This window comes from Lissotriton helveticus, chromosome 8 (genome assembly GCF_964261635.1).
Source record: "Lissotriton helveticus chromosome 8, aLisHel1.1, whole genome shotgun sequence".
NCBI lineage: Eukaryota > Metazoa > Chordata > Amphibia > Caudata > Salamandridae > Lissotriton > Lissotriton helveticus.
Window position 1 is genome coordinate 448,296,328 of NC_136069.1, and position 15,137 is coordinate 448,311,464.

Here is a 15,137-nt window from a genome sequence, read left to right on the forward strand (position 1 = left end):
ACTGAGGTCGACTAGGTCTCTACTGACTATATTAGACTTAAGGTTTGCCAGCTAGCTCAGAGGTCACTAGAAACTTTCTCGAATAAACGAGGAGGAGTTTAACCTCCCTGGATAGACAAGAATGGATTAGCTTCTGACAACCATAAAACATGACAACTTTGCTCCCTCAGAATAAGAGTGTATCTCTAGAGTCGTGTGAAAACAATAGACAGCTATTTCACTCAGTCAAGTGTGCATACTTAGTTTCACCAGAATGCAGAGAAAAGAGAGACGGGTGTTTTTCAATAAAAGGTGTTATTTATTGAGCAGTCTTCTTTCTCATGCAAGAGAAATGAATTGCCACAATTGCAATACTTATAGTAAAGTAAAGTGCGTACAGTAAAAGGAGGATTATAAAATAATACTGTAAAAGCATTGATATGGTTTCTTAGCCATATGATACTTTAAAATAGATAAAATATATACATACATATATACATTGAAATGAAATGAAATGAAATGAAATGAAAAATTGCATTTGTATAGCGCATAACTGCCCTAGGGCCTCGCAGCGCTTGAAGATAAAATGGTTTAGCGCAGGCTCGGGGCAGATCAGCAGGATTTAGCAAACAAATGCGTTTTCAAGGCCTTTCTGAATGAGAGGAGGTTGCTATTTCCTCGGATGGCAAAGGGGAGGGCATTCCAAAGTCTGGTCGCCGAATGGGAAAAAGAGCGGCCACCCCAACGGGCTTTGTTAATTTTAGAGGAGGTGGCCAGCTGCAAGGTACCAGACCGAAGGGGGCGTGCTGGGACATAAGGCGTGACCAAAGGGTGCAGAATCGCTGGGCCTACACGGTGAAAGGATTTGTGCATAATGCACAAAGCTTTAAACTGCACTCTGGCAGCCATTGGGAGCCAGTGGAGGTCTTTCAGAGCCTTCCTCGCCGACTGCCGACGGGAGAGATTGAACAGTAGGCGGGCCGCACTGTTTTGTGTGACCTGAAGCCTCTGCAGTACCGAAGCCGGTGCTCCTAGGTAGAGAGCATTCCCATAATCCAGGCGAGAGAGAATCAGGGCCTGGACCATGGTCCTCCTCGCCTGGAAAGGGAGCAAAGGGAGCACCCGCCGGAGCATCCTCATTAGTCCAAAGCAAGTGGCGGCAGTCTTAGTAGCCTGGACCGAGAAATCAAGGGCGGTGTCAAGCCAGACCCCGAGGCTCTTTATCTGGGACTTGGGGGCAGGAGGAGCGCCAAGACATGGTGGCCAGACGGGTGCAAGAGCAGACGGGGAGGGATTTCCGAGTAGAATGATGTCTGTCTTCTCCCCGTTAAGCTTCAAACAGGAGGCTTGCATCCATCTGGCAACAGCCTCTAGACAGGGGCCTAAGGTGTCGGATGATCCATCTGCGTGGTCTAACGAGACCACAAGCTGCGTGTCATCCGCGTAGGTGACTATACGCACACCAAAGGGATGGACTATCCTGTCCAGAGGTTCCATGTAGGCGTTAAAGAGGGTCGGGCTCAGGGAGGAGCCCTGAGGGACCCCACACCTGAGAGGGTGTTTGGGAGAGACTATCTCACCCTCGAAGACCTGGAAAAAGCGCTCACTCAGAAAGGAGGTAAGCCAGTCTAGAACCGCGCCCGACACGCCCATGCCCGCCAGTCGGTGTAATAGCGTGGCATGGTTCACCGTGTCGAACGCGGCGCTAAGGTCTAACAGGATAATGGCCACCTTTCCTCCCCGATCCAAAGTCGTTCTTGCTTCCTCTGTAACCGCTAACATAGCGGTTTCTGTGCCATGTTGAGGGCGAAAACCTGTCTGGGAGGCACGCAACAGACAGTTGGACTCCAAATAGTCTGTTAAGATATTGTTGGCGTGCCTCTCCAGCAGTTTACTCAGCCAGGGGAGCAACGAAATGGGGCGATAGTTGGACAAGTTGCTCTGGTCCAGGGAGGGCTTCTTGAGAAGCGCCCTCACCATGGCACACTTCCAGGGGAGTGGGACCGACCTGGCCACGATGGAGGTGTTTAAGGCTTCCAGGATGACAGGACGAATAACGTCCAGTGCCTTGACAAGGATCCGGGGGGGTGCCGGGTCATTGGGAGACCCGGAAGAAACTTTAGAAATTAATCTATCCAGGCTGCCGGCATCAAGAAGCGGAATTATATCCAGTTTGCAGAGAGCCGGAGAATCAGCTGGCTTAGATGGGACGGAGGGGGCGTTGACCGTAGGATTACTAAAAGAAGAGTATATGGTCGAAATTTTCTTGGAGAAGAAGGCAGCTAGCTCATTACAGCGGTCTTGTGCCCCTTCAGCAGTAGGACGCTCAGCCGGGGGTGAAATAAGGGACTTGGCTATCCTAAAGATTTCCCTAGGCGCGTTGGCTGCAGCACTAATTTTCCCTTCGTAGAAGGAGGTTTGCGCCAATTTAATCTCTGATTTATAGAGCCTTATTGCGGACCTATAATCATCTTTCCTAGACAGAGAATGGTCCTTCCTCCACGCTCTCTCTAGTTTGCGGCAGTCAAGCTTTAATAACCTCAGAGCAGGAGTGTACCAGGGTGCAACTTTAGGTCTTCTGATGAGTTTACAGGGGCGTTTGGGAAGAACTCGGTCTAGGGTGCTGGAGATCCAGTGATCAAAGTTGCTAGAAGCAGAGGCAGGGGTCAAGGCCCTTCTCGGGGGGTCTTGAGTGAGAGCCAATGTCCAGTCGGTGAGGGGAAGTGAGGACCATTTCCTGCCCATGTACTTGGTAGAGGCCTCACGGGGGGAACAGGAGTTAGAAAGCCAGGTGAACGGTATCAAAAAATGATCAGTCCAAGGCAGTGGAACAGGGGACTCTACATTAAGGTTGGTATTACTGTATATGTGATCAAGGAGATGTCCCTTCTTGTGGGTCGCCTGATGGCCTCTCTGGCAGAGGTCTAACGCTTGCATGTTGGCACGCAAGTTATTAGCTGCCATATCCTGGGGGTCATCTGAATGGATGTTAAAATCCCCAAGCAGGGTGAGGTTAGATGAGGTCAAGACTGCGTTGGCAGTGAGATCAGTAATTTGAGTGATAAAATTATTCAGGGAACCCGGTGGGCGGTAGAGTAAAATACCAGAAAAAGTGGTGGTAGGGGAGAGATCAAGTGCAAAGTGTAAGCTCTCGCAAGTCAGCAGGGAATTAGGAGTGACCCGACACTTAAAGCTGTCCCTGTATATAATTGCTAGGCCTCCGCCTCTCCCCGATTGGCGGTCGAGGCGCTTAAGTGTGTAGCCTGGAGGTGTGGCCCATATTAAGGACGGGTCGTTGTCAATCTGAAGCCAAGTTTCCGTTAAAAATAGGGCGTCAGGATTAAGCTCATCGATCAACAGATGCAGCTCTGTGAAATGTTTGGGTAGCGACCGGCAATTAAGGAGATACATTCTCCAAGTCTCTCCCAAAGGGAGGGAGTCGCTATATGGGCGGGAGGTGCTCCATGTACAATGTTTACAGTGATGGTCGATATTAGCTGGGGAGACAGAATGGCAACAGGAAAGACTGACGGGGGGACGTAAGGAGTGTAACCTCGTGGAGTTATAGGCAATTCGAGTACCCACCATGGTGTCGGTCACCACCCCAGGCCAGCGAGAAGCGTCTGGACGCGGACTGGCGCAGACTGGCTTCTCTTTGGCGCCTCTTCGGCACGTATACGGCGCTACTGCTGCGCGTCACCGCTGCGCGGGGTGGGAAGAGGTCATATAGATTAGGCGAGGGTGGAGACTAGCCCGTCAACCTCCCCAAGATGGCTGCCCAGGATGGGACAACCAGGAAGTGGTGTCGCTTAAGCCTCCCTCCACACAATCAGCACAGGCTGTGGTGGACCGGGGAGTAGCGACCAGAAAACAAGTAAGAGCACAGAAATGTAATTTTAAAAACACATATTCTCACAGCAATAGGTTTTTTAAATTGTTAAAACGAAATAGCAGCTTGCAGAAGTGTAATTTTAAAAACACATATTCTCACATCAATAGGTTTTTAAAATTGTTAAAAACGAAATAGCAGCTTGCAGAAATCCTGGTCACATTCAAGCGCTAGCGCTATGATCTTCGTTTGGTAGGTGATCGTGCGCGCAATATTCCCGCCCTAAAATAGTGAGGGCGAGGGGGGAGACTAGCCCGTCAACCTCCCCAAGATGGCTGCCCAGGATGGGACAACCAGGAAGTGGTGTCGCATTGACTAACGTACTCACTGGTGCTTCTAAATACGCCTACCCCGGTGTACCTGACCTAAGCCTAATACGTGGGAAGGAGTAAGTAAGTAGCAGTTTAAGTTAAGTTGGGATTGCCAAGAATCTGACTCAAGAATTCTCTTTAAGGGTTTAGTCAGCTCCGTACCTGGGTAATAGAAAGCAGGAGGTCTTGTATCTCTCTCTCAGGACTCGATATCCCAGTAACCCGCGAAGGTATCTGGAAACACCGGAGCTGGATTTCTTGGCAGGAGGAAAGACAGCGTCTCTCTCAGTGCGTCAAAAGGGAGGGGCAGCGTCCGTGGGCTCTCGCATCAGCTGGGCTCTCGGGCAAGTAGAAAGCTTCTCTGCTCCAAAACCACCACCGTGTGTTTGCTTAAGGCAACGTTGGTATATTTATACCTGAAAGGTGCCGGGTTTGACGTAAGGTTGGACATAAGACGTCAATAAAGATGTCACTAAGAACTGGCCGTTCGTACAGTGCTTCACAGGAGTTCTAGGACGGAATCAAAACAAAAGCAAGGGGGATTTCCCAGGTTGCTGGAGGTTTGGTTTGTTTAGAGAACTCGTTGTGCTTTCTAGGAATCCGGGGAAGTAGCCTTGCTTAATGTGACTGCATGGGCTACGACTAAATATGGATATGATTCCTATGCCTTTATAGGGATATTATTGATTATAACCGAACAAGGGCATAAAATAGAAATATCGATTTAGGTTCCTAGATAAAAACACAATACCCACTCCACGATCTAATGTCCATTATTACTAAAACTAAGCAATAGTAAACATTTAAAGGTGCATGTGTATTCCAACCCATTCCAAAATACATTTTCTGCATTTGAAATGGTGTATGCGAAATACATGAAAAGGATTATTGGTACTGTACGCTTTGCAAGCAGTGTAATCATTCAGTTAAAATGATGCATATATACATTAGCTGAACGATTTGCGAAATTTACACATGAAATGGCTCTTAATACAGAAAAGAAGGTCGAGACCATTCCATCACATATAAATACAGTTGCTGTAAATGTGCTAGAGGCTGAGGTAATATATTGTCTCTAGAGTTTCCTAAAAATAGAAGCTCCGTTCTCTAAGAATAGTTCTACTTTAAGCAGAGTCCAAGTGCCTGAAAAAGATAAATATTTTGGAATCGGGAAAAAAATTATTTTGCTTTCAGGGGAAAAATTGTTCCAAATATTTTCAGTAGCTTTTGTTTATCAAAGCCGAAGGCCAAATTCAGAGTTCAGTGAACGCTGTGTGCTTGTTGCTTAAAAAGTTATTCTTTCTGTTCAGGGGAAAACATCATTTCAGACAGACTCGCAAAAAAGTTGTCTACGGCTTCAGGTGAAAGTTCGACCAAGTTTGAAAATGCAGCAACTGTGCAGTCGTGAGAATGATTGCTATCATCGATGTCAGGATCAGCAATGCTCACAGAAGGTCGTACCTGGGTGATGTTGCTCTCATCTCGTACTTCACTACCACCTAATCGTAGTGGCGAAGTTTCAACGAATGCCGTCATCAGAATGGGTAGCCGCTGGGGACAACACGATGCATGAGCCGTTACAGGACTTAGCAAAGTATCTGTATCCAATGGTACTGCTGATGGTAGTGTAAGACAGACGTCCAACACGCATTCTTCTCCGCATAGCATACATCGAAGCACAGGTAAGATGCAATTCTGCCAGATGGGTCTGAATGAAAGAAACCAGGTCATATTCAGATCTCTTAGCCGGGCTAATCCAAGGACTTTAGTTATGCGGTCCCGATAGCGTATAGCTAGGATCGTTTCTTCCATCATTGCTGGAGTCTTGTCTGCGACTTGGCTTGCCATATCGGAGCAGAAGTATCAAAAATAAAATTCCTGCTACGAGTCCCAAAAGAAGTGGTAGGCCGCCAAAGACAGAATGGACAAAATTAGGAAAAATGCCCAGAACTGTTTTGAAGGGAGTTAACAGTCCTGGAAAAATTGTCTTAAATACATGTGGGATACCACTGGTATCTGACATATTTAGGATTTGGCTTAGCATTTCTGCAAAATGCACGGGGCAATTTGTTGATAAAAGGCTATGTATCTCTGCCGTTGTCCTTGCAACTTGCAGATCATACGTTTCTTTTGATGGCGTTAAGGGCACCGTTGTCTGTAAAAGAACAAACTTCATTCTGCTTAAAGTATCAATTCGAATAGAAGAGATATTCAAAGAAGGCCAATTTTTTGCCTCCGTGTCTGGAGTGCTGTTTGGATACAATACTTGCATACAGCAAGTGACCATGGAACTAACGCTCACAAGATAAGCTTTTCCTGGCACCATGCCACAACAGCTGTGGTCCACTATTAGAATATAGCTCCCGTTAGAAAGCCGCCTAAAGAATGGCTCTATTTGTGTTGCAGGTGTGCCATGCTGGTGACATGAAAGGTTATTTGAATTCCCCTCACAGGCCCCATGCAAGTTAATACCTTGAAACAGTAGTATACCGCTTAGTGACTGTTTACAATTGTTACCACTAAGAAATACATTCTGTTCCTTTTCACTATAACATGTGTGTGTAAGGCAATTTCCATGATGACTTAATGTACCCTTTACCCAAGCTTTCATACTGTCCCGCTGGTATATACTCTTGGCAGTATTTACATTGGAAAGTTGTTATCGGAATTGTAATTATTCCATGTATTATCCATTCAATGACAGGTCTTTCTGACATTGTCAATGGTAATCTCTCAAGTTTTTCAATGCTCAGAATCGTATAGTCTGCTCCTTTTTGTGACAACTGATTTGTTTATCAGTAAGGTTAAAGATAGAAAATAATGACGTTGTGTTGAATAAACGCCATGGTACGTAGCCTGAACGCAGATTTTGCAACGTCCAGCTAAGCTGTACAAAAGAACGTAATTGGGACTGACCATGTTGTAACATTTCTAATCTTTTTATAATCTGCTCTATTATATCAATAGCAGATGATACAATACTGTCCAGTGAATATATTCTGGAAGACAGAGTCTTTAACCCATTGTCCACAACAGAAAGTGATTTTTCCAAATTAATACGGTCAATTTCCCGTATTTTTTCTGCTGTTTCAATTTGCGTTTCTTTCCAAGCTTCGTTGTAAGCAGCGTATATACCGGCCACTATGAAACGTTTTTGACGCTGTTTGTGCGGTCCCATTATGAAATCACGCAAGTCAGCACCGTCTTTAAGTAAAGTCAAGTGTTGCTAAATTTCTGCCAGTGTGGATTTCTGTAGCCATTCGAGTCAGAGTTTCCCTACACTGTATGTTGTAACTATCCCTGGATGTTGTCTCTGGGAGTATCTAGGGTCTGGCCTGGTCAATTTGAACCCCTGTATTTTGTTCAGGAATCTATCTTGACAGTTATTTGTGTCTGTGGGCCAGATCAACCATTTTTTCCAATCAGGATGTGTTCTGTTTTGGTTTAAAATATGGGATACATCTATCTCAACATCTGTAGTGCTATTACTGTCAGGTGTTGGCTTTGGAATAGACAGTTTGTTTAAGTCTTTAATTTTGGCTAGGCCAAGACAGGTTGTCTGTTGAATGGTGTCATTCAAGAATATAACTTGTTCTGGGATCATGCAGGCTCTAAATAATGATTCTATACCTTGGACCTGCCAATCTTTGGTACCCCAGATGGTTTTTGTTTCAATGTTCTTTTTCCAAAAATCAAAACCAAATGTAGTCATTTTTTCATAAAATGTTTCCGAATAGATCAATTTTGTATTTGTCAGTATTGTTTTCACCCCTGTCTTATTTAACAGTTTGAAATAAAACGTTTCTGCTTCACTTGTGTTAAACCCTGAGAAGTATGGGAATGTACTCGGTTTTACAAAGTCACTTAATGAAACCTTGAACTGATGTGGATATTTCAAAGAGCTCTACCGAGCCATAGATTTCGTAATCAGTTTTGTCCGAAGCTATCCCACCGGGTATTGGATTGGCTGTGACATTCACTGATGATAGTTCTCTTTTCTCGATGTGAGATGACTTGTGTGGCTTTAGGACCAAGTTGATGTTCTGACTTGCTGTGTCCATTGTACTGTATTTTCCCTCAATGAATTTTCCCAAACAAAGAACCATGATGAGCCAAATCTGGAGGAAAAGTACACCTAACACAATCCAAAATTCAATCCATGGAGAAATCAGATATGTTTCTTTGAGTTGATGAAAGAGTTCAGTTAATATGTCTTTCAAAGTTTTTGTTGTTGGCGTTTCTTCAGGCTCGCTTAGATCCTCAGAAAAGTCATCGAAATTGATGAAGTAGCCAGATGCAGTTCTGTCAATTGTTGGAATCGCTTCTGGATTTTCATTTGCTTTTGGAATTTTCTTTGTTTCATTAGCATAGTCTGAGGCTACCTCGTTATAGCCAGGTGTTTCTTGATGAACTGTTGCAATTTGGGTTTTAAGAGGCATAAGTTCAATGGCTTTGTTGCATAGTCCTTTTTGATTCACTGTAGGTTTATCAAATGTGATTAGTCTCTCAGTTTGAACCTCTTGTATTGTAGCAAATTTTGGTACTCTGCTATTTCTTGGGAGTCCACTGGGCCTACTACTTATTATTGGCCACATGATTGTGGTTTTACCAGGTCGATGGATACAACTCAATTCTCCTTTTTACCAGCAAGGGGCGGTAGTACAACTGATCTTGTTCCGCTGACAGCTAAGACAGGTACTGCTTTTCTGTAAGAAGGCCCAAATTCCTTCTTCACCGCGATCTTCTCTCTGACCAGATCCCCAAACTTTGGAATAAAGACAGGCCTTGCTGGGACAGGTGGTTTATCTTCAGTGGTTGTTGGCTGCTGTTTTAACTTTACGTTGCTCAGGTCTTTTCTTGTTTCATTTAAGTCCTGTAAAATAGCCAAACAATCTTTGATATCAAAGCATTTTTCTTCTACCACTAAAGTCTGACTATCTAAGTCCTGAATATGCATTCTAGTACCGAACTATAGTTCGTACGGACTGAAACCTTTTAGAGAATTTCTTGGCAGATTGTTAAGACTACGTTGGATACTTGTTAAATGTTGGACCCACCCATCACCCGAACCTAATACCCTCGCCGTTATAGATTGCTTTATGTCTCGTTTTTCTCTTTCCACAATCCCATTTCCCTCAGGATGGAAGGGACAAGAGTACCGCAATGCAATGCCCATGCTGGTCATGGCCTCCTTATAAGCTCGAGAGCTAAAAGCAGGATCCTGGTCAGAATGTAGCATGCCAATTGCGTATGTGCCGATATAGACTCGCAAATCTTTTATAACAGTTCTGGCATCAGCCGAGCGCTGGTGTCTACATTTTAAGTGAATCTAGTCTTAAATATTAATGGGTCGCATTTCCCTGTTGGGTTTTGCGTATTGATAGACTCACACTATCTAAACGAAGAGCCATGGCAATACTCGGGCCGGTTCGCCACTGCGATCTCTGTTGCAGTTTGGACAGTTTATTGCAAATTTGTGTTGTTGAATGCTCATTCCCGGCCACCAGTATTCTGATTGTAATTCTTTCAGAGATTCTTTGATCTTCTGGTGCCTTAGACCTAATCCCATATGTGCTTCTTGAATCAAGTGGATTCTCCTGTTCGTGTTTGGAATTACTCTATCCCCCACTCCAGGGATTCGAGCAAAAGGAACGGAGTTTGCATCGATTATGTATGTATAATTGAGTGGATAGTTCACGGGTAATGCTGCACAGTCGCCTTTTGAAGACGTTTTTACCGCCAGCATGGTTTCCCCGTCTATGTATTTTTTCTGAACGCTTTTTTGTGGCTACGGAAGCCGTATTAGTTGCTTGCGCTGTGGCTGTGTCAGCCAATGAATTCCCTGGAACGTGAACGCCATCACGCTGATGAGTCTTTTGTAGTTCTTTCTGCAAAAGAACTACTTGTTCCCAAAGCGTTTTATGCTTTATTGTGGCACCTGTGTCATCTTTGTAACCGTTTTGAACCCAGTTCTGCAAATCATTATTGTAAGATTTGACGCAGGAATGCGAATCGCACACTATTAGTGTCGGGAATTCGCGGCCGGCATTTTCAAGCGCCATCTTTAAAGATCTGATTTTAGCTCGCTGAGCCGAACAGTTTCTCAATGATTCAGTCTTGGTGATTTTTGGTCTGAATTTACCACAGCGCCAGCGACCTTTAACAATCGCGCACGCAGTGTTGTAAGATTTGTTCTCTACATCGTAATGTTGTGCAAATCTGTCCATATAGATTACACATGTGTACTGTTCGAGAGGCAGAATTTCGATTGGCAGAGGATATTCTTTTTCATATGTTAGATCTTTCTGTTTTTTCATGTTCGGGTCAAAATAGTATTTCACTTTTTCTGTAGCAAGAGAATTTTCCCATTGTATCCATTTTGGATCTAATGCCACGGTAGTCAAATTTCGTGGGCTTGTTAATGCCTCAAAGGCTGATTTTGCTGTTAAAACAGTTATCTGTCTGCCTTGGGCTTGGTCTCTTTCTTTTGCTACAGCTGTTTGAACCGCATTTACAACATTTTCCGCAAGACTGAATGTTTTTTCAGCTTGTGTGTACAAGTGTGATTTGTAAGCTATTAGTACCTTTTCTCCCTCATTAGAGGTCAGGTACGTGAATCTGCATCTTCCTGGGATAACTCGGGTTACAAGGTTGTGTGTATTATCGCGAGTTTGCAATTTTCTTTTAGCTAACATGTCTGTTTGCAATGATCTCAACATTTCTGTGTGTTTTTGAGTCCAATTGATTGGTTTAGAATCAGGTTTTATTAATTCATAGAGAGGTTTAACCCTCTCTGCATAATTTAGAATGTAAGTTCTTCCGAAATTCAGGAAACCTAGTATTGATTGTAAGTTCTTCAGCGTTTTTGGTGCTTGGAGTACAGCGCATTTCTCTAAGAAATTGTCTGCTAGGCTTTTGCCTTCACTTGATAATTCATATCCTAAAAACAGGACAGTTAGATGGGCAATTTGTGACTTTTTAAAGTTGAATTTGTAACCCTCTGCTGCGAACCCAAGTACTATGGTGTTCACTCTTTTCAAGTGAGTATCCAAGTCATCATCTGTTAGATAGATGTCATCGACATATGATAATGCTTCATCATCATATATTTGTAGTAACTCTGTTACTCTTTTTTTTTTTTTTTTTTTTTTTATTGAGATGGATCAGAATACCATAAAAAAGACAAAGGGGCAGATTTATGATGACTGGCGCATCCCTGGGGATGCGCCAGCCATCCTGCGCCGCTGCTCCGCCACCCATGGTGCGCCGCATTTATAATGCGGCGCACCATGGGGCAAAAACGGCACAGATGCGTGACGCATCTGTGCCGTAAAAGTGACGCATTGCTGGAGTTTCGTCGCAAGCGCGACGCAGCTCCAGCAAGGCTCGGGGGTGCCCCATCTCCACAATGCTGCGTCAAGACCTACGCCTGCTTCAAGCAGGCGCAGGGTTTTGACGCAGCATTGTCCTGAATGTGACTGAGTGAAATCTCATAGATTTCACTCAGTCACTTTTAGAAGGCGTTCCTGCGCAGGAACGCCCCCCCCTGCGCCGGAACGCCTCCTTAAGGCGCAGGGCTTTACAACGTGACGCATCTCCTAGATGCGTCACGTTGTAAATGAGGCGCATTGTTTGCGCCGCCGTTGCGTCAAATAAAGTGACGCACCGGCGGCGCAAGGCCGTCATAAATCTGCCCCAAAGATCATAAATACAATTGAGATATCAGCTGGATAAGAATATCATGACAATATGCAGACGTATGAATTAAAAAGAAACACCTATACAGAAATAAATACTTCTTATACGGCTTAAATCGATCAACTTAAGGGAAAATACATTTGGGAATATAAAAAAAAAACATTATCTTTACGTGCGTTACATACAGGACGAAGACACTTCACTTTCAACATCCTGTTTTCCTCCAGTTACTAAGTGGGGCCCTAATTTTTTTACCATACTCTTTCTTCTTTTTGCCCTTAAAATTATATAAACACTCCTCAATGTTATGGATCCCAAGCAATCTAGTTAGCCACATCTGGAATGAGGGGGCTACCGGATCTTTCCAGGCCGCCTCTATTAGAATTCTTAACACTGCAACACACAGAAAAATAAAAGCTTCGGCTTCATTCTCCCGGCGAGGCAAGATGGCGGCCGTGTGAGACGGCTGGGAAGCAGCTCGAGTGAGGAGGGGTGTAATGTATGAACGGTGATCTCAAAAAATCCCCTATCGATGGTTGTGTTGGAGGGAAATGAATTAACGGCAGTTTGAGGTAAAAAATGAGAGGCGGAGAAGATGAAACGCGGACATCTTGGCGGAAACGGCTATATGAAACTGACCTGCCGTCAGCCGCTGAAGCGGCTGTTACTGGACGTGGTGCAGCTGACGCGGAGGCTTAGAGGCGGAGCGGCTATCGGATTGCAGGTGGAGGTGGAGGCAACGGAGTTCGTGGAGTCAGCCTTCAAGAATGAAGCGGTACGGAGCTTGTTGCTAAAACGGTGCTCTCAGCGGAAAGTTAAGTCCCGCTTGGGTGCGCACAGGCAAGCGGAGAGACAAATACATCGGGAGACAAACCTTTCAAGAGGCAGGCAGGAGGTGAAGCCTTACGATCTGGAGGGTGCTGTGGAGCTGAAGGTGGAGGACACTGACAACAAAACTATCCCAGGCGGTAAGGAGCTATTTGGGCCAGAGGAAAGGAGGAGGGCAATCATGGCCCCCAAGATGAGTGCCAGTGCTAAAGCGGCGGCCAGGAGGAGGGCAGCAGCAGAACTAGCGGAGACAATGACGGACATAGAAGGGAATAAGAGGAAGAAACAAGGTTCCCCTTTGGGTAAAAAAACGGCACAGCAGCAGCAGGGTACTAGTAAAGGGAACCCTGATACTCTGGGCACCACCCCAATCTCAGATATTTTTCAAAAAATGAGTGAAAATATGGACTCTAAAGACTTGAAGGTAGATAACATACTGACTACTCCAGAGACTGATGAGGCAATCCCTGACCGTACAGAAGAGGGTCTTGCTGAACAGTTAAATACCGTTGCAATTGCAGAGGGGGAAGAGCAGCAAGCCGGGAATTCTGCAGCGGATCAGGTGGTCAATATAAAGGAAGCTTCAAGTGAGGCATTTTTCTCTGTATCTGAGGGTGGTGAGTGGTCGGAGGAAGGAGAGGATAGTCTGGATCAAGATATCAGCGACCTAGACACTGACAGCAATTTGGAACCTGAGGAAAACAGTCCTCCGAGCACAGCAGTAAAAATGGTGGTGAGAACGAAAGTACACAGCCAGAAAAGAGAGCAACAGACCAATGCTACCCTAGACAGCCCAGATGGGGAATCAGCACAGATGTCCCTCCTGGAGGTAATTCACCAGGAGATACTGGCGCATAGGGAGGAAGCAAGACAGGAGAGTCGTAAATCTCAGGCGGCAGTTAGAAAAATGCAAGGGGTGGTCAGAAAGCTGACTAAGGCCTGTGTGAATCTGGGAGAGCGAGTTACCAATCTGGAAGACAGAGTGGTTTCTACAGAAGCCGAATCAGCAGCCGCGACCAGTAAAGTTGATACGCAAACGAAACAGCTTACCGATATTCAGTGGAAACTTGAGTCATTAGAAAATAGATCGCGTCAGAACAATCTACGCATTCTTGGAATTCCTGAAGGGGCAGATGGTACAGATATGAAACCATTTGTTGTTAAGCTTTTTGAGTCTGCCTTCATGGATCTGAAAGACTGGGATTTTGGTAGGGAGATCCAGAGGGCACATCGTACCCCAGCCAACATCTACAAGAATGCGAAAGAGGGAGACAAGCCCAGAGCAATTTTAATTTTTCTGGGCAATTTCAATCTGAGACAAGCAATCTCTGAGAGGGCGAGACCTGATAAAAAAAGTCAGTTGATGGTTATACCTTTTTTGTTCGCCCTGACTTCTGTCATATCACGGTGGAGTGACGCTGGAGATTATGGCAGATGATCAAACCATTCCAGGACAAGGGCATGCAGGCCTACTTGATTAACCCCGCTCAACTCAAGATAATTAAAGATGGAAAAACATTTTACTTCTCCTCGGAGATTAAAGCTAAAGAATTCTTGATGTTGTAGATAGAGTAGAGTAGCAGGATTGTTAAACCATTAAGCCTAGTTGGGAATAGGGGCCGCTAATATATAATGGTTATCCATATTTGAACGGAGTACAGGGGTGGCCTTGATAAATATTATTCTGTTGAGTTTCAGTAAAATGGATGATGGATAATATAGAATGTTCTAGTAGGTAGATAGGTAGTTAGGTGGAGGGAAATTGAAATGGAAGGGGGTCACAGTGTGTAAATTTTGGTGGTAAAATGGGAAAAGAGAAAAAATATATTTCTAGTGTAAGTGGGGAAAGGGTTAAGTCTTAAAGGTTATATCTCCTCACGCTGAGCTGCAACCATCACGTGCACAGACCAGTGGTCTGAGCGCCTCCAGACAAGGGGGGCGGATGAGGGGGTGCTCCATTCTGGAGCATGACAGGGGGAGGGAGAGAGGGCAGAGGGAGGAGAGGGTGGGGGAGGAGAGGGAAGGGGGGTTGAAAATTTTGGAAAATCACGAGATGGAATGGAATAGGTTTTGGGCTGATATCAGTTGTTTGGTTAATAGTCAATGTAGGAAAGGTAAATACTTTAAATATGTCAGACATTAGGATTTGCACTATTAATGCAGGTGGTTTAAACGATTGGAAGAAGCGGCAGAGATTGAGCCATCTGGTTAGAATAAATAGTATAGATATAGTCTGTATTCAGGAAACCCATATTCCCTGGAATAAAAGGAAGGTCCTGGAAATGTATGGGTATACCCTGATTGGATGTTCCACTCAATCATCAATGATCAGAGGAGTGGCTATATTAGCTAAAAGTCATCTGGGCGGAGTGAAATGCATTAGAACAGATGGTTCAGGAAGATGGATATTAGCGGAAATGAATATGGGGTTC

General features: G+C 44.8%; 1 long non-coding RNA gene across 1 annotated transcript in view; it reads left to right on the forward strand.

Annotated features, from left to right (window-relative positions):
• Positions 1 to 15,137, forward strand: part of LOC144772767 (uncharacterized) — a 60,739-nt gene that overhangs the window by 12,785 nt on the left and 32,817 nt on the right. The window lies entirely within an intron of this gene.